This window comes from Rhinolophus sinicus, linkage group LG04 (assembly GCF_036562045.2).
Source record: "Rhinolophus sinicus isolate RSC01 linkage group LG04, ASM3656204v1, whole genome shotgun sequence".
Lineage (NCBI taxonomy): Eukaryota > Metazoa > Chordata > Mammalia > Chiroptera > Rhinolophidae > Rhinolophus > Rhinolophus sinicus.
Window position 1 is genome coordinate 95,981,383 of NC_133754.1, and position 22,905 is coordinate 96,004,287.

The 22,905-nt window shown below is 39.5% G+C and overlaps 1 protein-coding gene across 5 annotated transcripts in view; it reads right to left on the minus strand.

Annotated features, from left to right (window-relative positions):
- Window positions 1-21,498, minus strand: part of PDS5B (PDS5 cohesin associated factor B) — a 160,236-nt gene extending 138,738 nt beyond the window's left edge. For 3 of the 5 annotated variants that reach the window (XM_019736562.2, XM_019736559.2, XM_019736558.2), the window contains exon 1: window positions 21,342-21,498. The gene's annotated coding sequence lies outside the window, so the exon portion shown is untranslated. The remainder of the gene's footprint in view (window positions 1-21,341) is intronic. The other 2 variants (XM_019736561.2, XM_019736560.2) reach the window with 1 other exon arrangement.
- Between the last annotated feature and the right edge of the window lie 1,407 nt (window positions 21,499-22,905).

The window sequence follows — 22,905 nt, forward strand, 5'->3', positions numbered from 1 at the left end:
GTATCTTTATTAACTTGTACAAACTCATTCTCACTTTTAACTGATTTACTCTCCAATTCACTGAAATGTAACACACCATATCATCTACCCACCTATAAGCGTCTATGCCCATATACCGTGTTTCCCAGAAAATGAGACCTAGCATGATTTTTCAGGATGCTCGTAATATAAAATAAGCCCTACCATATTTCCCCAAAAATAAGATTGGGTCTTATATTAATTTTTGCTCCAAAAGACACATTAGGGCTTATCCTATATTACGGGCATCCTGAAAAATCATGCTATGGTGTATTTTCTGGTTAGGTCTCATTTTCTGGGAAACATGGTAGTTCCCTTGTGAGTCTTAGTTTCCACCCAGGGATGCAACAATGTTCCATTAAACTGGAAGGTGAGACTGCCACCCAGCCACTTTGGATTTTTCCTGTCAATGAAGTGACACAGGAGTGTGGAGACAGAGCCAGGAGTGCAGTTTCCAGGCTCTCTGCCTCACGTGGAAAGGTGCTGGCTCAGGTAGTAAATGGCCATCAACTGTGATTGCACAGCCATCAGCTGTGGCTATTTGGCCGTCAACTGTAACCAGTGAGCCATTGGCCACTAATATAACTGCCATGGCTGCGCTGGCAGCAAATGGGGCCTAGCAAGAAGATGGTGGCTGAGCCAGCAAGAGTGGATTGCAGTTAGCACAGCGGTTTGCAGCTAGCAAGTGAGGTTGGTTGGCAGAGGGACGCGGATGGCAGGTTGCAGATTGTATGGCCACTGTTTCCTGTGTCTCCAACCCAGCCACCAGCGAGAATATAGTGGTATGACTCCCCTATCTATGGCTCCGTGGGTGTTCGTTTTAGGCCTCACCATGTACTGCGTTCTTATGTGGGGAGCAGGAGCAGGGACCCCCGCATGACACCCTGCATGACAAGGAGGTTACAGGGCTGGCTAGGGTGACGGATCTTACTCTCAAGGGGAAGCCAGGTTGCTACTACACCAGAGGGGCTAAGAGAAAGCATGTAATGCAGGAGTGCCCGAGACAACACTAGTGTTTCCATGTGATTAGAGTCAGTAGAAACAACACAGACAGGACTGCTAATTAAATGGTCCAGAGCCCTAAGGAATAAAGGTGTGGGTCATCCCACCAGGCAAGAAACCACAACCAGCGGAGGCACTTGCCAAGAGCAGAGCTGGAATGTGGAATGACAGCAGAAGGCAATTAGAGAGAACAACTACAACCACGTGACTAGCTGCAGACATGAAAATTCTAAGTACATCTTCCTTATTTTGATATAAAAAAATGTGTATGTGTATTAACCAATTTATCTCCTTTTCTACAAATCTAACAGGTGCTAATCTCATATCATATCTCAGTATTCAAGTTACAAAATATTAAGTAGAAAATGTGACTTAGGTAGAAGAAAAATGAACTCAAACATGAAAAAAGTTTTTTGTATCCTCTCTTCAGGAAGGGATTTGTATGTTTGAATAAAGGATACTTGCATTACATTCAGCAAAAGAATAATTTTGCAGTTGTCATTACTTACAAATTAAATATGATTCAAAGAAGTGTCTATAGGTGTCATAGTGACAAGGAATGAGCTGGGATGGCTTTTATTGTCATCTTAGCGAGGCTGAAAGCACATTTCTCCAAATCCCACGCTGGCATGGTTGTGGGCTAGGGCTGGCCTAAAAAGAAACTCCCATGAGACTTAAGAGGACAGAAGGGAAGCAGCAGTCCTGTTCGGAATGCCCACGTTGTGTCAGGTGCTACTGCAGTTCTCCCCCGCTGTCATGGACCTCTGGGCGCACCTTCGTTGGTTTGGGGCTCAAAGGGGCCTGCAGTTCATCCACTCCTGTCAGATCTCTGTCCTTCTTTCCCAATAACAACAGGGCAGGTGTCTGCACAGCTCGCAGTGAGGTGTGACACCTACTGCAAGTTACCTACATCCAAGCTGCAGGTTTGGGAGCAGTGAGAGCAATAAAAGCTCAAGTCTGGGGTCCTGGGCTCCACCTCATTTCCTTACCTTCCAATCTTTGCAGGTACCAGTTCACCTTACTCTCCCCCCCCCCCCAAGTTCATCTTCCCTTCCCAACAGCCTGCCAACCCTGCTGACTTCAGGCTGAGAGTCTGACTCAGGAGTAACAGGTCCCTACTTGGCAAAAATCAATCACTACAATAATTTTACTTCTCTTCAAGCCCTAACTGATAGAGACGGAAGCGTTATTTAGGGTTAGACTACAGGAGAAAGGGCTGAATGTGTCTACTACCTCTGTCTTAACTAAAGGGAACAAGTCGAATGTCATCATTGGGGTTATGTACCTCATTTTCGTCAGCAAAAATACTTCAGGATTTACCTGAAAAACATTAAGTTTTGAATCCAATTACTTTCTAAAGTAGCAAGTTCAAATTTTAAAATCTACCTTCTTACAAAGTTATATTTACATTACAACAGCAAAAGAGGCACTATCCAAATTCAAGGGAACAATTAAAAGTCAACACAACATTAATAAATGTGTTTAAACTACCTTCATGTTAACCTTAGACTTGTGCTAGGAGCACCGAACAATAAATTAGGAGACGTGGCATCTCTACAACCACCTCACCCAGCTACCTCTTGGACATAACTTTAAAAAAACAAATCTGTTTACCTAAAGTCAGACCCATTAACTCAGGTTTTTGTAGAATGATCCTAGAGGGTCCTCTGGACCTGAGCTGGTTCTCGCTAACCACGGCGAGTTAAATCCATCTCCGGCAGCCCTATCATGAACAAGAACTTTGAGACATAAGCAGGTGAGACATTTACATTTAGTACTTTTTCCACAGAGTAGAAACACCAAGAGAAATAAAGGTGAAAGACAGTTGAAAATGACATTTTTCTTCCAATATTAACTGGAACCATGTGTCCCACTGCTGCTTCTAGAGGGTTGCTGCGAATAAAGAGGAAAAGAAACAGCAGTAGAAATCTGGCAGTCACTTTCACGAGTCTTTGTAAACATCCTTTACCTATGCCTGTTCACTAAGTAATTACCTATTTAGACCAATGTACGTGATTGAAGCAATAGTCATTTCTATCTTACTCTAAAAACGTGTAACTCTAAAACAAGGTGAGTGTTAAGTCAGCCATTGTACTCAACGGCCTGGTTTTAAATGAATGAAAATGAGTGCAAAGAGTTCTCTAATAGTGGAGTAGCTTTTGTCAACTCGTTAAACTAACCTTCCACAGTTAAGTTATAAACTCTGGGAAAAACACTTTTAAGAATGATTTGAAGGCAGAAGAAAGCAACCAAGAGCAGGTAGAAATTAGAGATAGGACCCCTGAAAGAAGCAAAGTACACTGAAGGAGATTCAAATTTATACAGCTTTCCCCCTGAAGACACTCCGACCAGAAGTCTGCAACCGAACAGGGCCACTAACACTCAAGAAGAAAGCTGCAGTTTTATTGAAGTTCATGGCCATGGAGTGGCTGGAAATTCAGAGAGAAAATTCTGGTAAGGAGTGAGCCACAGCGGGGGAACACTCAAAACCTAATGTAAACTCCTTCAAAGTCTTCACTGGCCCAGGACGCATATGCTCAGGAAGATTCCAAGTAGCCCAGAGGAAAACAACTGGAAAGTTGAAAGAACTTAGCAGCAATTTCAGCTGCTGTCCACTGCAAAGGAGACATGTGCCTGGACTCTGACCAAGTTACAAGAACTTAGAAAACACCTGAGGTTTTCTACAGACCCATCTTACCGTGTAAGACCAAGCCTTCACAAGTTCAGGATGATCAACCAGTAATTTAATTACACTCACAAGAGGAAAATAAAGAGAACGTAAAGACATATCACCCACATGTCCACTCTACAATTAGAACTTTTCAGACACAAAAAGATGCGGGCAAACATGACCTAATTGTCAAGGGTAGAAAAAAGCAGTCAACAGAAAAGACCATGAAATAATTCAGATGAAGAAATTAACAAACAAGGACTTCAAAGCAACAACTATAAATTTGTTCAAAGACTTAATGGAAACATGGTCACAATGGGGAATCTCAACAGTAAATGAAAATAGTTTTAAAAAAAGAACCAACTAAAACATTAGAACTGAAGGGCACATTATTTGAAAATGAGCTTAGAGATGTCTGCACCTCCATTCACTGCAGCATTAGTCACAGCAGCCAAGACAAGGAAACAACCAAAATGTCCGTTAATAGAGAAATGAATAAAGACATGGTATATGCATAGTGACCCATCATTCAGCCATGAGAAAGAAGAAAATCCTAACCTTCGTGATAACATGGATGAACTTTGACAGCTTTTACGCAGTGAAATAAAACTAGAGAAAGATAAACACTGTACGATCTCACTTATATGTGAAATCTAAAAAAGTCCAACTCATATAAACAGAGAGTAAACTGGTGGTTGCTGGGGGCTGCAGGTGTGTGTGGGAGAAATGGGGAGATCTTGTCAGAGTGCAAACTTTCAGTTATAAGATGAATAAATTCTGGGGATCTAATGCACAGCATGGTGACTGTAGTTAGCAACACTGTATTGTATATTTGAAAGTTGCTGAGAGAGAAGGCCTTGACTGTCCCACCATATAGAAACAAGAAACACGGTTAAGTGTGTGATGGCTATGTTAACTACCTTCCTGTGGTAATCATTTCACAATACCAAGAGCCAAAAAATGTACATTTTAGGAGATGTTATCTGTATATTATTTTTCGAAGTTGAATGGAATTACGGTAGCAATGTGTACTATGACATTTGCTTAAAAGATGGCGTTAATCAAATGAATGTTAGCATCACTCATTGTATTACAATTTTAAGTTTTCTTTTTTTAATTTCTTAAAATGTGTATACACTTTTTTGACACCCTCTGTATATACATATAGCAAATCATCACATTGTATACCTTAAACTTGAACAATGTTACATGTTAATTATATTGCAATGAAGCTGACGAATAAATACATCAACGAAGAGGAGAAAATGGGCTTAAGAGTATATTAGAAACAACATAAGCAAGGGTCAGTGACCTTGAAGACAGATCAGTAGAAATTATTCAATCCAAAGAATTAAGGTAAAAAGATTTAAAAAAATTGAAAGACATTCACAGACCTATAGAACAATTTTAAGCAGAATAACAAGGATCTCATAAAAGAGAATGGGGCAGGAAGAGTAATTTTAAGTACTAGTTAAAATGTCCCAAACAAAAAGAAAGTCCCAAACTTGGTAGAAAATATCAACTTCCAAACAAATAAGCTCAGCAAACTAAGTAGAATACTAAAAAAGGAAGGAAGGAAGGAAGGAAGGGAATTAAAGAAAAATACACATAAAATTGTTGAAAATTAAAGACACTGGAGACCAGAAGGCAAGAAAAATACATTTAACCCTTGAACAATGCAGAAGTTAGGGGAACCAACCCCCTCCCAGTCAAAAAATCCACATGTAACTTAACTTGAACCACCTCATACTCAGATTCCCAAACACAAATTGAAAATATTGTCTTAGAATCTGTGCAGTTCAAATACTCATTGTTCAAGAGTCAACTGTGTATCTTCTAAAATATTTACAGAAAAAGACTGTCAACCCAGAATCTATATCCCGCAAAAAATATTCTTGAAAAATAAAAGTAAAATATATACACATTCAACTAAATGAAAGATTACTTTATCACTAAAGCTGTACACTGTGCAATGTTAAAGGACATTCTTCAAGCTGAAGCAAATGATATCAAGTGTAACTGAGATCTACACAAAGAAATAACATAATCCTGAAAATAATAAATACGTAGGTATATACAAAGGACTGTCTTATTCTTCTTAAATTCTTTAAAAAGTAACACTTTAAAGCAAAAAGAGCATTGTTGAAGCGAAAGATTATGCACCAATAGCACAAAGGTTAAATATAATTATGCTTTGTAAGTCTCTTTCATTTGACATGAAGTGGCATATTAATGTTAAATAAACAGTAAAAGTTAATCATGAATACTGCAATCCCTAGAGCAACCACTAAAAAATACAAAGCAGTACAGCTTAAAAAGCCAATAAGGAATTTAAAATGGAATATTTTTTAAAAATTGACTAACATAAAAAAAGGCCATAGAGGAGAAAAGAAATACAGATAAAACAAATAGCAAAATGGTAGACAAACTCAACCATATCAACATTAAATGTAAAGTTATCAAATCCTCCACTCTACAGGCAGAGATTGTTGAAAGGAAAGGAAAGGGAAAAGGGGGATGGGAGGAGAGGGGAGGACAGACAGAAAGAAAACAAACCCATTAAGTATGTGCCATCTATAGGCAATAACACTTTAAAAACAAACAGGTTAAAAGTATAATGATGAAAAAGTATACACCATGATGTAAATAGTAAGCATAAGAGAACTGGTATGGTTACATTAGTATCAGAAAAAATAAAAATAAAAACTTCAATAAACAAGAATTATCCAAGGTAAAAAAGGTCAATTCATCCAGAAAGTATAACAATCCTAAATGAGAATGCACCTACTCTGTTTCCCCGAAAATAAGAACTAGCCGGACAATCAGCTCTAATGCGTCTTTTGGAGCAAAAATTAATATAAGACCCAGTATTTATTATATATTATATTATATTGCATTACATTATATTTGTTATATTATGTTATATTATAATATTATAAGACCCAGTCTTATATTAATTTTTATATTAATTAATACAAGACCCAGGTCTTGTATTAATTTTTGCTCCAAAAGACGCATTACAGCTGATTGTCCACCTAGGTCTTATTTTCAAAGAAACATGGTAATACCAGGGCTTAGGGCAAAAACTGCATTAAAGAAATACATGAAGAAAAAGCTGACAAGGAATGAACAAATCCAGTTACTGTTGAAAATTACAATACCCCTCTGTCTCAGCAACTAAAATGGGTACCAACAATCTGTAGGCATATAGATCAGGGGTCAGGAAACTACAGGGCAGATCCGTGGCCCACTGCCCATCTTTGTAAATAAAGTTTTATTAGAATATGGCTAGTCATTTACATATTGCCATGGTTGCTTTTGCACTACAAGGACAGTGTTGCAACAGACTGTATAATCCACAAAACCAAAAGTATTTTCTAAATAGCCTTTTACCAAAACAGTTCTCTGACTTCCTAGATGATTTGCACACTATTAACCAACTTGACTTAACTATATAATAAACCATACATCCCATAAAATAAGTCTTAAATTTCAAAAGACAAAAATCTTATAGTGTATACATTCTCTGATCACAACAGAATTATACTAGAAATCAATTATAATAACCTATCTAGGAAAATCCAAAACATTTGGAAATTAAGCAACACACTTCTAAATAATCCCTGATTCAAAGAAGAAATCACAAGAGAAATTAAAAAGTACTTTGAACTGGTTGATAATGAAAATACGATATATATAAAAATTTGTGAGGTGCAGTTAAGCAATGCTTAGAGGGGCAATTACAGCTTTAATGGCTTACATTTTAAAAAGAAAGTCTTAAATTTAAATATCTAAACTCCACCTTAAAGCGAGGGGAAAAAAATCAAACCAACAAAATACAGTGAAGAAAATTATGAAGATAAGTCAATTAAAAGAAATCATTAAAACCAAAAGCTGTGGAAAGAAATAAAATTGTTAAACATCTAACAAAAACGACCAAGAAGAGAGTAAAATAGACGACCAACACCAGGAATAAAAGAGGAATCACTACACATCATACACACTTAAAAAGGATCACAAAAGAATATTCCAAGCTGTAAGCCAAGAAATTTGGTAACTTAAATGAAATAGATAAACTTATTGAAAAACACAAGACAAAATAGAAAATCTGTGTAACCATATATTTACTAAAGAAACAAAAATATGTTATCAAAAACCTACACACACACACCCTCCATGCCTGTTTGTTTACCAAACTTTACAGAAATAATACCAATCTTATACAAACTATTTCTGAAAATAGAAGAGGAAACACTTCCTAAATACTTTTAAATGGTTAGCATAACCATGCAACCGAAAGGCATTAAAAGAAATGACAGTTACAGACCAATATTCCTCTATAACATACACTAAAGTTCTTAACAAATATTAGCAGACCAAACCCTGAAACAGATAAAAGGACAATATATCATGACCATGTATTTATCCCATGAATGCAAGACTGATTCAACTTCCAAAAAAATCAATAAATATAATTCACTATAGTAATAAAGGGTAAAAACCAATCATCTTAAAAATATAAAAAATGGGGACTTTTGACAAAATTCAACACCCACTCATTATTTAAGAATAAAAATCTCAGTACACTGTGAATAGAAAGGAACATCCTTCATCTGATTTCTCGTCTTTTAATCTATAAAGACCACATTGCTTCCCCCTTAGGATCAGGGACAAGACAAGGATGTCCATTCTCACCATTTCTCTTCATTAAATTGAAGATGTTGGACAATGAAATAAGTTAAGACAAAGAAATAACAAGCTTGTAAGATGAAAAAGAAATAAAACTGTCTCATTCACAGATGTTTTTGTAAAGAAAATCCTGAAGAATCTACAAAAAGACTAATGGAACTAAATGAATTTCAGTAAGGTCAAAGTATACAAGTACAATAATTTTGTTAAAACAACTATTGTTTTTCTATATGCTAGCAGGAAAAAATTGAAAAATGAAATTTAGAAAATTCAATTTCTAATAGCATCAAGAAGAAAACTCTTTAGGAGTAAACTTAATATGCAAGATCTCTACTGAGAACATTAAAATGTTACTTTACATGTATATACGTTAACACACTAACATTATCATATTGTATAATTGATACATTAACATAACTAAGTATCAATATGTAAAAGCCTCTTTTAAGTTGATGTAGAAATCTTGCATGTATGTCTGTGTGTGTGCACACACGCACGTGCGTGCGCGCGCACACACACACACGCACACATACACACACACACACACACAGAGGTGCCAAAAATGTATACACAATTTAAGAAATGAAAAAACTATTAAAAAAGTAATACTCCATATATACCGATAACAAAAGATGAATACAAGTAACGTTTGACTTCTGCAATGACAAGAGGCGCTCAAAGTGGTTACCATCACTGTCCAGACACTTCTGATTACGGTGAACTGCTGCTTGAGCAGCGTTGACCAAAGCGTCCACTTGTACACATCTTTTGGCATCGCCGGTTCATATACACACACATATATACTATGTTTATAGTACATGTGAAAAAAAAAGATGACCTAAATAAAAGGAGGGGTGCACAACTGCATTAATAATGTACTGCTGTGTAATAAACTACCCCAAAATTTAACAGTTGAAAACAGCATATTATCTGTCTCACAGTTTCTAAGGGTCAGGAATCCAGGAGCATTTAGCTGGTGGGTCTGGCTCAAATGTCTCTCATGAGGTTGAAGTCAAATTGTAGTGAGGTCTGCAGTTAACTGAATGCTGTAAAAGGGTGCAAATGCCAGGAGGCAGGAATCAATGGGAACCATGTTAGAGGCTGATTACCAAATACTGACAGAGGTTACTTCTTCCTAAACATATCTAGAGAAATACACAATCCCAATCAAAATCCCAAAAGGCTTTTTTTTTAAAAAATAGAAATTGACAAAATGAAGTTGAAATTTATATGGAAACACAAATGAACTAGACTGGCCAAACAATGTTAGATGATTCACACTATTTGATTCCAAGACTTATGTTAACAGAGACATTATGATACTGGCATAAGAAACAAATAGATCAATGAAACAGAATGAGTCCAGAAACAAATCCATACATGTAAGTTCAAACAATTCTGGACAAAGACATAAAGATAACTAGTACAGGAAAGAAATTTTTTTTTCAAACAATGTCAGAATTAGATAAATGTATTTTTAAAAATGAACCACAAAACCTACTTCACATACCATGCATAATACTTTATTCAAGATGGGTCATATAGCACTATAGGTAAAAATTAAGACTATGAAACTTCTAAAAGAAAGCACAGGAAATTATTTTCATGATTTTGGGGTAGGCAGAGGGTTCTCAGAACTCAAAGAGCATAATCTATTAAAGAAAAAATTGATTAATTGGACTTCATCAAAATAAAAACTTCAGCTGATCAAAACACAGTAAGGAAAAAGCAAACTACAAACCAGGAGAAAATACTCTCAATACATTGATCTGACAAAGAACTGTATTCAGACTACAGTCTGCCCTCTGTACCCACAGGTCCCACATTCCTGGATTCAACCAATCATGGATTGAGAATGTTTTTTCTTAAATGCTACATTGTTGCTGACATGTACTGTATAGTTAGGCCTAGGAAGGTTATTGCACCTGTACTAAACATATACCTTTTTCTTGTATTGTTCCCTAAACAATGCAGTATAACAACTATTTAATAGTGTTTACGTTGTAAGTAGTTATTATAAGTAATTAGAGATGATTTAAGGTACTTGGGAAGATGTGAGCAGGTTATATGCAAATACTGTGCCATTTCATGTAAGAGACGAGCACCCGCAGATTTGGGTATCCACAAGGGTCCTGGAACCAACTCCCAGAGATACGGAAGACAAACATATATTAAGAATTCTTACATATCAGTAACAAAAAGATAACCTCTTTTATCAATTTTTTTAATTTGCAGAAAACTGGAAGAGGCATTCCACAAAAGAAAATACACTAATTGTCAAAAACCCATATGAAAAGGGGCTCAACATCATTAGCCACCAAGGAAATTAAAAACAAAACAAGACAAAAAACCCACAATGCAGTGGGTTTCACACCCACTAAATGGCTAAAATTAAAATGACTGATTATCCAAATGGATGTAGAGCTCTCATAAACTCATAGTAGGAGAATAAAATGGAAAATCACTTTGAAAACTACATGGCAGTTTCACATATAGTTAAACACACATCTGCCTGTGAACCAACAATTCCATTCCTAGGTATTTACTCAAGATAAATGAAAACATGTGTTTGCAAGAAGACCCATATAGGCCTTAATTCTTAACAGTAAAAAAACTGGGAACAACTCAAACATACATCAACGGAAGAAAAGATAAACAAACTCTGGTATATTCATCCAATGAAATACTACTCAGCAATTAAAAAACAACAAAAACTAATACGTCCAACCTCATGGAAGAACCTGGACATGTGCAAGCATGTTAAGCAAAAGAAAGATGCAAAAAAGCACATGTTATATGAAGACAGAAAAAAATTAATCTACGGAGGAGATGGCAGGGAACTTTGGGGGTGATGAAATGCTCTATATCATCTTTTGGGTGATGGTTACACGGGGAATAGTCACACCTCATCAAAGTTAACACCTAAGGTCTGTACATTTTATATTTAGTTTACATCTCAATATAAATAAAATGAAAATAAATTTTAAAAATTAATTTGCAAGCTCACTGTAGTCATTTTCCTTTTTCCTTTGGTTTTGGGTTGCCCACGTGTATGTTTAGTGTATATATACATACACTTACGTGTATTTCAATAAATATTTATCATCTACTACCATGTTTCCCCGAAAATAAGACCAGGTCTTATACTAATTTTTGCTCCATCAGGGCTTATTTACAGGGGATGTCTTATTTTTTCATGGACAACAATCTATGTTTATTCAAACAGTCATGTCGTCTTCTTCTGGAGCTTCGTCATAACGTACTAAATGCGCCCCTCTGGCTGACGATCTTAACCGGGGCTTATTTTCGGGGTAGGTTGTATTTTTGGGGAAACACGGCATTGCCAAACACTATGCTGGAGTTCCAAAATAACTAAAAGTCAATGCCCTCAAGAAGCTAAGAATCTAGAAGAAGGAAACACACTTAGATAACAACACACAGCGAGGGTCTCCATTATAAGTGTCCACAGGGTCCTGTGAGGAAAAAGAGCACCACACATTCGCTGCATCTAACAAACAGGAGTTAGATTTCAGAAGGCATTTCCATTAGGGGAAGGATGAGAAGCTGAGTCTGCACATGTGGACGGGCAGGAATGGGCCATGATAAGCAGAGAAAAGCACATGCAGACACACGGACACAGAGTCTAACACAACAGGGAGCTAGGAGCAGTTCAGTGTGCTTGGAGTTTAGAGAACCTCCGAGGAAGTAAAAGGAAATGCTGGAAGGTAGGTACCACACGAATGCCAAGGTATCAGCATTACAGAGGCAGGGACGGGACACATTCAGATCTGCAATGAGAACTGCCATCCCATTGACAGTAGGAGAGAGAGACTGAAGGGGGTGCAAGTGGAAGCAGACCTGTCAGAAGGCAGCTGCCGAACAAGCACGTCGGGTTTACTTTTAGCAAACCAACCAATGGCACGTAGACTGAAGAGGAACTTAAGACTCCCCAGAATGAACAGGAAAATGGGTAAAGATTAAGATCAGACAGTTCACAGAAAAAATAAATATGGCTCAAACATATGAAAAGATGCTCAGCTTCACTCAAAAGAGAAATGCAAATTAAAATGACACTGCAATACCATTTTTTACCTATCACATTAGCCAAAATCTATCGAGTATGATTACACACCGATTACACACCGCACTGGCACGGCTCTGGGGGAAAACAAGTATTGTCATATACATGTTACTGTTACAACCTCTATGAAGGGCAATTTAACAATATCTATCAAAATTGTATCTGCTACATTCTTTGGCCCAGCAATTCCACTTTTAGGAATTTCTTCTACAGACACACCTGCATATGCACAAAATGACATATGTACAAGGTTGCTCAATGCAGCATTTTTATACAAGTAAAAACTAGAAACAATCTAACTGTCCATGAACGGCTGGTTAAATTATGGTACATAAATCAATAAGAACACTGCAGCTGCTCAGAGAGCTTGCCACACTAGCACTTTAATACGGAAAGATCTGAAGAGTATATCGTTAAGTGAAAAAATTAAAAGGCAAAGAGTTCAAGTTTCCAACATTAGTGTAAAACATGTGACAGGTGGTAGAAGTGAGGTACAATAAATATATTTGTATACGGTTGTATTTTTTAAATCCCCGGAAGAGTATATAAGAAATCAATAACATTGGGAAACTATTGCAGGAGTCTGGGAACTAGGCCGATGGGGAAGAGCAAGGATGAGAGACTTTTTATCACAAATCTTTTTTTTTCGCTTTTTCCTTTTTTACTTTTGAAATATTAGTGTGTATATACTGTAAAAAAATTGGAAATACTGTATCATATTCAACAGGATTTGTAACTCATATGATGGCAGAAGTAAGGAGATGAAGGGGTCAAGATGACTCCCAGGTTTCTGACTTGGTAATACATCTAGCCATTCCTTACGATTAAAAAAAAAAAAAAAGTCTCTGTGTGATTAACCAAGGCAGGATGCTAAAGGGTAGAGAAAGGCAGCTCAGTTTTGGACATGTTGTACTTAAGATGTTGTGTCCAACAGTACACTAGGGAAAAAAGATAGGAAGTTTAGGAGAGAAATAGAGGATATAGTTGTTGGTAGAAGACTTGAAGAGGAAAACATTTACATGAGCATAATTTACCTCGGGATGACGCTATACACCCAATTAACCCAGAGAATAAACTACAAAGGCAACTAACTCAAAGTGACCGCATAAGATCACATCTTCATATCCTCTTCTCACCAACATCAGGCTCTCACTAAAAGCTCATTTATTTAATACATTTAGATAATTTCCCAAGTTCACAACAGATTAAAAACATCGAAAGAGAGTGGATATAAGCACCCAGAGGAAATATTCGGCAGCAGCCTGAGGCAGAAAAGATGCTGCTAACACCACCAATAATACCTCCAGAAGCACAGCATTCTTGTACTTCAAGTCCCATATCTTATCATCTAAGACTTGGCCAAAGTGCTCGTTCCCTCCTTCAAGAAGTTTTCATGGTTCTTGGGCTCTCAGCCTAACATGTTTAATCAATCTCCTTTTATCAAACTTCCAATATCTAAGATTTGTTTACACCTTCCTGAAAGCACTATACACTGCCTTGTTTTATCATTACAACTGGTATTTTATACTACCAGTGTCTTTCCTCCTACTTGAATATACATCTCTTAATTGAAGGAATACCTTTCACCTTCATATGTCTGAGCACAATTTCCCTGTGTAGTACAGCATGAAACTATCCATTCAACAATTATTCATCTTTGCCTTTCTCTAAAGTGACGTGAATGAACTTTGCCACAGACTCCCTGAACCAAGTTATAATAATTTTTAATTAAGTAGTTACATATTTGACACAAGGGTAAGCATTTGGCCTGGCTTATCCCAAAAACTAATGGGGGTGATGGAAAGTGATCGCTTAATGGATTTGGGGTTTATTTATGGAAGACAAAACTGTTGTATAATCTGATTGTAGTGATGGTTGCACAAACCTGTGAATGTACTAGAAAACAACCTAGAATGTACACTTTTAATAAGTGAATTATCATATGTGAATTATACCTCAATAAAACTATTTTTAAAAATGAGATATCTGCTACTATCCTCACTTTAGAGATTAAAAAACTGAGTCTTGACAAGATCAGGTCATTTGTCCATGGAGACACAACTAGCTCTTGAAGGAGACAGGACAAAAACCCAGTCTTGACTCACCGTCATGTTCCCCTGCCTTCCTTAGAAACAGACTTCACTCATCAAGCATCATATGAAATTCCTAATGTGCTTCCAAAGCTGTTCAGGTCTTAAATGCTAGTGATCTGAACTCCAACTAGGACTACCTAATTGTATTACACCATAAAGGTAGGACAGAAGGAAAGTCAGAAGCTGAAAAGGAAGGTACCAAAGAGACAGAAAAGTAAAAACAAAAAAACTCCAGAGCTGTATTTCACAGCTTGCCATTTTGAGGGTAAGATTACACTGAAGATCACTGCTGCTTGATTGCTATCATCAAAGTTGGTGGGCAGGCCTAATGAAGCTGCTCGGGGCTTAACTGCAGGCTTCCGGCACTGGCTCTGTCTACACCAGGGTTTCCTGACCTTTGCACTACTGACATTTTGGGCCAGATAATTTTTTATGGAGGGCTTCCCTACACATCATAGGATGTTTAGCAATATCCCGGGCCTCTACCCACTAGATGCCATGGGCACTACTCCCACCCCTGCAGTTCTGACAACCAGAATGACTCCAGACATTCTGAGAACCATTGGTCTAGACTAGGAATAATGATGAGAAAGGGCCAGCTACCGTGTTTCCCCAAAAATAAGACCTAGCTGGAAAATTAGCTCTAATGCATCTTTTGGAACAAAAATTAATATAACACCTGGTTATATTATATTACATTAATATATAGTTATTAATTATATATTAATAATGGTAATTATATTACATTATGTTATGTTATGTTATATAAGACCAGGTCTTATATTATAGTAAAATAAGACCGGGTCTTATGTTAATTTTTGCTCCAAAAGATGCATTAGAGTTAATTGTCCAGCTAGGTCTTATTTTCGGGGAAACACGGTATTTGATGTTAACTAGCATAATAACTGCAGACAGACAAGAACCTTTTTTCCAAATACTTTATTGAGATATCTTTGAAATATAAAAATTGCATATGTTTAAAGCATACAACTTGTTATTTTGATATATATCACAATCAAGCTAATTAACATTACCTCTAATAGTTATCTCTAATAGTTATCTCTAATTGTGTGGGGGGGAGGGGGGTGGTGACAAGAAAAGAGCCTTTTAAACCAATCACCTCCCAAGCCTACTGAGGAAAAGCTCATTCCCTAAGAACATGTGTAGCTGGGGTGGGGGCAGTACGTAGGGATTAAATGGGGACCAAGCCCATGCAGTCATGCCGACATCCCCATATTTCTGTGCAGTTCAGCACGTAAGGACTCGGACACTCTAGCGGAATATCAACATAAAGAGCAGTAACTAATAATCAGAAAATAGATCTAAAGGATGCTAGAAACGAGAACTGCTCCCTTTGACTAGTCTGAAGAAAAACCAGTTTCCCTGATAAGAAAGACTAAGTATCCCTCATCTCTGGAGGAACTGAAATACCAAGGTCAAGGCCGCCACCCTGGCAGCGAAGAGGAGCCAAGCAAATGACAGTGTAGATAAAAACGAAATGACAGTTGGGGGTGGGAGGGGGGAGTGATGAGACCGGACAAGTAGACTGCAGGGGACAGAGCAGACAATACAAAACTGATTTGCCCTGACTCTCCAATCTCCCTTCTGCTTTTACATGTCTCCTGTTAACACCAAGGTAAAGGCTTCCAACAACCTCATGCTGACCCTGGGTTGTTCAAAGCCCAGCACTGTGCCTTCCATTCAGAGCACTGCTCCCCCTCCAGGTGCCATGGGCTCCAAGGTCTTATTCCTCTCTGAAAATGCCACCTCCCTCAGACCATTTTAGATAAGGGGGATGGAGGGGTGGGCTGGGGTTCACAAGTTAATTAAGCTGCTCGATGTAAAGTATGTGCTGCAAGTATCCTCCGCCCAATAAGCATATTAAAAAAAATGTTCACCCTCACTCATAATCAAAGAAATGCAAATCCAAAACAAGATATAAATGTCACATATCAAACTGGCAAAAGGTATAAAGTGTAGTAAAGTTTAATGCTGGTGAGCATGTAACAGGCACACTCATATACTGCTGCTTAGTGTAAACTGTTACAACCTAAATAGCACTCAAAAGAAGTCAGAACAAATTATACCTCCCATATAATACTCTAATCATTTTTAAAATTATGTTGCTCTGTATGTGCCAATATGAAAAGAGGTCTGTGACATTAACTGGGGAAAAACAGTAAACTGAAGTTTATAAAAAGTAAACAGCAGTACAATATAATACAATTCATATACTTTTTTTGTAATGTAAACTTTCTGGAAACTGTTAATAGTGGGTTACCTTTTGACGGAAAAAGAAAAGTAGCTTTTATTTTTACTTTTCTGTATCATTAGAAAGTTTATCATATACATGTATAACTTTAAAGATATACAAATCTTTAATGTACTCTATTCCCCCAAACCTTAACCACTACCCACGGCCAACTCTCCTCTCCCCACCCCTACCCAATATCTGAAGGCTAACTAACATTGCTTGATGGAATTTCTGCTAGCAAGGGATATATTTTGGATATATATCTGGGGCTCTTTTTAAAAAATCTCTCCCACTTACTCTAAAACCTCCTCTGGGATGAAAGAAGAGAAAAAGAATCCCTCCACTGCCCAGGGAACCACAAACACTCATTTCCGTTCAGGCACTAACCCTTCTCTCCTAGAGGCACAAAGGTTGCCTCTGGTTATAATACCCTCCTTCTCCTATCAGTTTTATGTCTAGTCTTGGCCAATTTGACTCTCCCACATAAAGAAGAACTGCAGAATCACTTAACAGCAGGGTCCTACTCTGACTTTTCTCAGCTCTCATCCCCTTGGTACAGGTGGCCAGCCACTACTCCCGCACCCACAGGCAGGGTCCCAGTCCTGCGTCCCGCAGATTGCAGGCACTGCACGAGCACGTACACCGAAGCTTAGTATTTGTTCCCTGTAACTGAATCAGGTCAGAGCACTCTGTCAAAGGGAGAGGCAGGTTACTGGAGTACTTCTAGGTCATGGGCCTTTAAAGATGCCTCAAAATATCTTCCTGCTTCAGTCTTTCCTCCATTCCCCTTGGCTGACTGACAAGTTTGACACAGCTAAACCAAGCATTTCTAATTACTGCTTACTAGCAATGTCTAATCATTAGAACACAATAACTATGATGTATATTTATAAATATCTCAGATTAAGGGCTTTAAGGTTTACGTTAAACAACTAAAGTTTACTCATCTGAGATTAATCTTCATGACTGTCTCACCGCGCGTGATCACCCCTGCCAACTAAAACAATTAGTCTCAAAGCAGCAAATTCATCCTTAATTTTGAACTAATTAGTGAGAAAGGGTTATAAAACCTTTTTCAAGTATGGGGGGAAGTGATTAGTCAGGTGACTCCTAACTGTAGTGAAGAGATGACCTCTGTGCCCCAAGGAGTCAGAATTGTGAACCACTGGCAGCATCTTAAATGGGCTTAAGAAGTAAATACATTCACACAGAAATTTCTGGGTTTATTTTTAAACTAAATATTTTTAGAATTTTTAATATTCCCAAACAGGAATACTTAAACAAAATACAATTTTCTCCAAATACCTATTGTAATTGGAAGTGACAAATGACTTGTGTACAAATTGTGCTTAAAAGTAAAAAAATATGAGCATACATGCACACACACACGTATTTTATAAAATAAGTTCAATACTAACTTTTCCAAATCACTCTGGCTTATAAGTTTCACGAATAAATAAATGTCAAATAATCTTATATGATGAAAGACCATGCAGCTCCAGGAGACAGGCAAGAAAAGAAGTTATCTTCCGAGATAACTAAAGTGGACTGAATCCTGAGTAGAATTTATTAAAACCAGACTATAAAACAGATGGTTAACGCTGAAACTTTGAAAAGGTGGGAAGGGGTTGAAGAATAATATTCTACCTGGCAATAATTTCAAATATTGCTTAAGTCCTAAATAAAACAATGCAGACCATGGGGAAGCTTCTAAGCTTCCAGGAGATGTAAGGAAGTTAGAGCTTGCCCCAAGGACTTGCCCCAAGTCCACCACATGAATATGACGGTGACTTTGGATAAAACAACTACATCAACAATCTGAACCTAATTTCTCATGTATATGATAAGTGAGTTGGAGATCTTTCATTTTTGTTGCTATCTAACACTAACAAAGGACACACAAATTTATTCTCTTCTAAAGTAAGTTAGATACAGTCCTCGTCATCCGAGCCAAGTCACAGTGAGCTCTCCTGTTAGTTCTAGGCACGCATAATCAAAAAGAGTAGCACTGAGGAAGCAAAAAGGACAATCCTAACTCTCCAAGGAGGAGAAGCAGAAAGAACACAGCTCCCAAAATATTCCCCTCCTCACAAAGTTTTGGGTATATTCTGCCATTTCACTCTTCAGCAGGGCAAGCCCCGTCAAATACAGGATATCGCTTTATTTTAGGCTTAAACTAATGATAAACCTAGACCTCAAAATGTTATTCTTTGTGATTGTTAAAGCTGCAGAGCAATTTTAAATAAAATTTAAACATTAAAACAACTTTATCCAACAGCCAACTCAGTAGAACTACATATCAAATGAGATTAGCACAAAACGGCTCATGACAATAAGAATCACTATCATCACCCCATTATCACCTCTAATTCTTGGGGAAAGTGAAGGAAAAAGAAAGACATAACCAGACAGGAATAAAAGCAACAGGAAAAGAACAAAAGCTGCTGTAAAAACAAAGTTAATACCAGGAGAACCAACCTCAACAAAAAGGGAGAAAATAAAAAAGGGGCACAAAAGTGCTGTTAAAAAAAAAAAAAAGGTCAATACAAACACTACCTTGTCATTTAAAGTACACCTTCAAGTAAAACCCAGCAAAGCATGATTTTTTCAAACCATCAAAAAAGGGGGGAAAAAAATTACTGCTTCAGTAATTCAAAGAACATCTGAGGGCACCATTTCTATATACAGTGCATATTTGTAAATTTATTTTGGAGGAATAATGTTCTGACTTAAGATGTTTTTACAGTTAAGTTTTTGAGAATAAATTTATCTTAGCCTAAGTCCCATGTTGAAACTTTCACCTACATATTCACCACTATAAATTTTAATTAGGTTTTCTGCTATCACCAGGTGATGTAAGATTAACCGTTCCACGAACTGACCTGCATACATCCTAAGAACGGTCATTTTATTGTCTGGAAAAATGCTAACATCCCTGACATAAGTCCTGCATAGGTAAGAAGTGTCCTTTCTAGCCCTTATTTTGCTTAATACCACACTTCTCTGGTTTTTTTTTTAAATTATTTTATTTGACTACTACATGAGTTGATACAGAAAATGTTCTATCTTGGAACTTCATCTACATGTGATAATTGAGAACAATGATTATATTGCCCTTCAAGTTTTAAATACTTATGATTTACTTACAGCTCATCTCCCATATATAAACACACTTGAGTTTTTAAAGGTTATTAGATAATAGAAGACTTCCATCTCACTCAAGACCGCAGATCAACCCTTGAAATTAAGGGCTGTATCAAAGTTTCCGAAACTATCTAACAATCAGGGTAGGGTCGTTAAGGACAGCACTGCCCACCTATCGTTTCATAATGAAAGTATGCGCTGAGCGTTCACAGTACGTTCTTTAAAGTAAAAATAAAGGGTTCCCTTCATTGGGTTAGTTAGGATGCTAAAACACCGTGTGCTGAGCGAATAGGAAACTGCTCTTTCAAAGCCGTCCCCGAGTGTACACGGTCCGCGCGAAGGCACGCAGTGAGCGTGCAACGCTTAAGGCGACGAGGTGCTGCATTTCAGGGTTCAGATTCACTCCCTCAAATAACTGTCCTGCTGCTGAGCGTAGCTCTCGGGTTTATACCAAAAGACAACAGCAGCAGCCGCAACAACAAACAAGGTTTTGCTCCCGACCAAAAACTTTTGAAGTGTCACTAAGATCAAAGAGTGCAAAAGTGTTAACTATTTACAACGGCACCCCATTTTCCTTGCTCCAACTCCGAGGCTTCCTAAAGGACAGCTCGAACCCAGCTGTCGCCTGAGCCACTTCACCAGTGCGGGGCTCCTGCTCCACTAGGTCCTCAGGTTCCCCTAGCATCAGCTCCAAGAGGCGCGGTTAACGCGCGCTTTATCTCGGCCGACTGGCAAGGAACCGCGTAAAAATGTCACTGGAGCAGCCCGTTTTCCGCCCCCGGAGCAGAGGCTGGGCCCGCGGGGACCCGAAGGAGAGCGCGAGGAAGCCCGAGGCCCGCACCCCGCCGGGGCTCAGCCTGGCCCCGCGCTCCCCGCCCCTCGCCCGGAAGGGGGAAAACCCGCCAGCGGGAGGATTCAACAGGAGCACCGCGCCGCCCGCCTGCCGCCCGGGAAACAGCCGCCGGCCGCTCGGCCGGGGCGCGGGGGGAGGGGCGGCCGGGCGCGGACCCCCGCCCGCGCGCAAGGTCACCGCCCGAGGCCCGCCGCCTCCAACGCCGCGGGCGCCCCGGCCGGGGCCAGGGCGGCAAGTTTAATTTCCCGAGGCTGCGGCTGAGCCCGCGGCGTGGAGGCAGCGCGCCGGCCGCGGGGCCTCCCCACCCCCACCGCGCAGCCCGGCCCACGCCCCCGGCCCGCGCCCCGCCACTCTCGGCCCCGGCCGCCGCCAGGCAGCCGGCAGCTGCAGCCCCCGAAGCCGGGAGGGAGTCTCGGCTGGCAGGCGGGCGGCGCTGAGCCCCGCCAGACACAGCCGCGGTGGCGGGCGCTGAAAAATGGAGCACGGCGACCCGAGAGGAGAGACATTTTCTTTCCGTTAACTGAATTGTTTCCTACCTCCGGGTGCCCGACTCGCTACTCCTCTCACTCCGCTGCTCTCCGGGATCCGCCGCCGCCGCCGCCGCATCCAATCGCCTCCTCCCCCCCCTCCCCTTCCGCAGCCAGCCCGGCCGTTCCTCCGCCTCTCCGCTTCAAAATGGCGCCAAGCGCTCTTCGGCGGCTGCTCCAATCGAACCGCCGCGGACAGCACCAGGGGCAGGCAGAGCGCGGCATGGGTGCGCAGCGCCCCCTGCCGACCACACAGCCCTGCACTCGCGCCCGCCGACCGCCCCGCTCCTCCTGGCCTCGCCCGGGCGCGCGCGCGCGCACAGCTCCACTCCGCCCCGCCCCGCCCCGTCGCGCGCGCACGCAGCCACGATCGCGCCGCCACTGTGGCCCGGGGCGCTGGTAGACCCGTCGCTGTCAGTGCATTCTCTGCCTCTGAGGCTTCCCTGACTTGTGCCGAAAACCGCGTAAATTGTTATAGACCTCTAACTTTCTGGATAAAAGTTGGGCATTTTAAAAAACACTGAAGTGGAGTACGGATGTGGTCCTATGCAAATAAAATGGGTATTATCTACTTTGCTCCTTACTTGGTAATTCTGACCTAGTCATCTCAAAAATGCCATCAAATAGTTTTTCCTACACTGTGCGTTGTGCCTTTACTTAATCCCACAGCTTTCCCGTTTGGAAGAGTTATCTGGGCGGTAGGTGCGGGGTGGGGGGCGGCGGACACAACAATTCAACCTGTAACAAAACATTCTATTGATTCTGTTCTCACAGTTGTCCTTATTGGAGGCAGAAACAACCTGAAGATCACAAGGACACCTTCCAGGAGGTTGGCTGCTAAACCCCTTCACCTCCGGGAGGTGCGGTTCCTCCCTCCAGCGGCTTTGGGCGAGTATACTAAAGAGTTGGTCCGGACAGCGAGGAAAAACTGAGCCCTCAATGAAGCGTAGTTTCTAATAAAAGAAACTTTTGTTTGTTTTATACAATAGCAAATAGATTTACAAAAATTAGTACTATAAACCTTCATTGAAAAGCAACACTGTTTATGAAAACTGGAATCTGAAATTGGTATCAAAACAAAAATAAACTATGTTTAGGGCTTTAAAAAATAACCAAGTATGGGGGCAGGGTGCATATGGGCAATCTCTGCATCTTGCTCTCAGTTTTGTTGTGAACTTAAAAGTGATCGAATAAAAATAAAGTCCAAAAAATAACCAAGTTGATATTCATCAATTATATTATTGGACGTGGCATAATTTGAGACAGTTAAAAACATAACCATTTAAAAATCAGTTGTGAATGCTGCCTACCCTGACAAAGAGAAATTATGTGGGAATGATGTTTTTAAAAAATGCTGATTTTTATACAGACATGGTTAGGAGAATTATCTCTAGTTATAAAGAACCACACATCCAGTCACCACCTGTACGGGTTTTCTAGTGCTGCTATAACAATCACAAAATTAGTAGCTTAAAACACAAATGGACTGCCTCACAATTCTGTAGTTCAGAGGATTGGCACAGGGTTCCCTGGGCTAAAATCAAAATGTTGGTACCTGCTGCGTTCCTTTCTG